The sequence below is a fragment of the Erythrolamprus reginae genome, chromosome 10, assembly GCF_031021105.1.
Source record: "Erythrolamprus reginae isolate rEryReg1 chromosome 10, rEryReg1.hap1, whole genome shotgun sequence".
Classification (NCBI taxonomy): domain Eukaryota; kingdom Metazoa; phylum Chordata; class Lepidosauria; order Squamata; family Dipsadidae; genus Erythrolamprus; species Erythrolamprus reginae.
This window is the reverse complement of record NC_091959.1, coordinates 29,866,421-29,868,920: the sequence shown is the minus strand read 5'-3', so window position 1 is coordinate 29,868,920 and position 2,500 is coordinate 29,866,421.

The following is a 2,500-nucleotide window of genomic DNA, read 5'->3' as shown; positions in this document are numbered from 1 at the left end:
TGATCCCGATCTTCGGACCCCCGAATCGAAGGTCGTTTCGGCCCGGCAGGCCGCCGAGCCGACGGAACTCGCGGCTCCCCGCGCCGGCCCGAGCCGACGGATCCGAGCCGTCGACAGCTTCCGGGTATACCGGCCGCCCACGGCGGTCCTCCGAGCCCAGCGGCCGCGGCCGAGGAATGCGAGCGGTGCCAGCGGGGGGGGGGAGGGGGGGCGTCGGAGGGGATCCGGGCGCGGGCCTGGGTGCCGGACCTCGGGCGTCGGCGCGGGGACGGCTGGGGGCCCAGGGGCCCTTCGCGAACTTTAGTCGGACCGGTCCACTCGGCCTCTCGGACCCCGGGCGCCGGCGCGGGAAGCCACCGTCTCGTTCGGGGAACGCGACCTGGGAAGCCCCGCGCCTCGCCGACAGACCGGCGCGGGGCCCCGGGGCCGCCCGCGACCGGTAGCGGCACCGGTGTACCCAATCGCGCGCCGGCAGCGCGCAAACCGTTGGCGGACCCCCGGACCTCCAGCCGGTCCCATCGGGGCGCCGGCCGGGCGGAACTGGATCCCAACGAGGTGAGCCCGATCCCGGGCCTCGGCCGAAACCTGGGCGGCGGCCCGGACCCCCGGGCAGCTCCGCGGACGGTGCTCACACCGGTCTACCGGGCCTCTCGGCGCCCCGAGCGCCGGCGCGGGAAGCCACCGTCTCGTTAGGGGAACTCGACCTGGGAAGCGCCTGCAGCGCGCAAACCGTTGGCGGACCCCCGGACCTGCAGCCGGTCCCAGCGGGGCGCCGCCCGGGCGGAACTGGATCCCAGCGAGGGGAGCCCGGTCCCGGGCCTCGGCCGAAACCTGGCCGGCGGCCCGGATCCCCGGGCAGCTCCGCGGACGGTGTTCACACCGGTCTACCGGGCCTCTCGGGGCCCCGGGCGCCGGCGCGGGAAGCCAACGTCTCGTTAGGGGAACTCGGCCTGGGAAGCGCCGCACCTCGGTGACGGACCTCGCCCGTCGCGGCGGCGCCCGCGACCGGTAGCGGCACCGGTGTACCCAGTCGCGCGCCCCCAGCGCGCAAACCGTTGGCGGACCCCCGGACCTGCAGCCGGTCCAAGCGGGGCGCCGGCCGGGCGGAACGGGATCCCAGCGAGGGGGGAGCCCGGTCCCGGGCCTCGGCCGAAACCTGGCCGGCGGCCCCGGGTCCCCGGGAAGCTCCGCGGACGGTGCTCACACCGGTCTACCGGGCCTCTCCGACCCCGTGCGCCGGCGCGCCAAGCAAGCGTCTCGTTCGGGGACCTCGGCCGCGACGCGGCGTCTGGATCAACGGCCTCGGTTTGGCAGCTCGGGGCCGTCCGCGAACGGTAGGCGTACCGGTCTACCGGGCCTATCCCAGTCGTGCCCCTTGAGCGGGGATACCGTTCGCCGACCTCGGACCTCCACTCGGTCCCAGCGGGCCCCCGGGAAACTCCTCGGACGGTATTCGGACCGGTCTACCGGGCCTCTCCGACCCCGGCCGCCGGCGCGGGAAGGCGGCCTCTCGTTCGGGGACCCCGCACGGGCGCGCGGAACGGGAACGCGGCCTGGGCGGCGCCGGCGGACCCTGCCCGTCGACTCTGTGACGGCGCGGGGCCCCGGGGCCGTGCGCGGACGGTAGTCGTTCCGGTCTACCGGGCCTCTCCGACCCGGCGGCCGGCGCGGGAAGACGGCGTCTCGTTCGTACCCGTCGCGGGGAGCACGTGCCGCGTTGTGGGACCGTCCGCGAACCGGTCTACCCGGCCGATCCCAGCGCGGGCCGCGGGTGCCGTCGTTGCGCGGTAGTGGCCCCGGTCTACCGGCCTGAGCCGAGCGCTGACGGAAGCCTGGCCTGTACAGCTCCCGCCCCCCCCAGCCCCCTGTCCGCCTGTCTGTCTCTGTCTCTCTCTCTCTGTGGCTTGGAGTGTAAGGTGTTGAGGTTTGGTGACGGATTCCATTTCGTCTCCATCCATCCTTGCCATTGCTGAGACATGAATTCTCCACCACGATCTCCCAATGGGGATCGATTGAAGACGTGTGCAGCAAAGTCTTCGAAGATCTGAAAGGCCAGAGGATTTTTGTTTCGTTACATACGCAAAACCGTATCTAGGATAATTATCAAGCATAGTTAAGAAATACTTGAAAATTACCTTTAGTAGGTCGAAATGGACCGACAATGTCGGTATGAGCCCCCCCTCCCCCCCGAAAAAATAATAATAATAATAATCCGTGCACACAAACGTGTGGCACGTTTGCCAATAGGGGCTGCTTTGGATACCAACGGAACAATCCAAGTAAATTTCGCAACTACTACTATCAACCATTGACAAATTCAGGCATCTTGGATAAAACTGCAAAGGATGCATGGCCCAAACGACGATGCCAACGGTGAACACATCTGGAATGAAAAGATTAGTAGTTAGTCAGTACAGGTTTAACGTTTGCAACGTTATGCGGAACCTCAGGTTGGTTCTTTGATCAACCTTTTGAACTTCATCGGCTCTAGGAGCCTTCG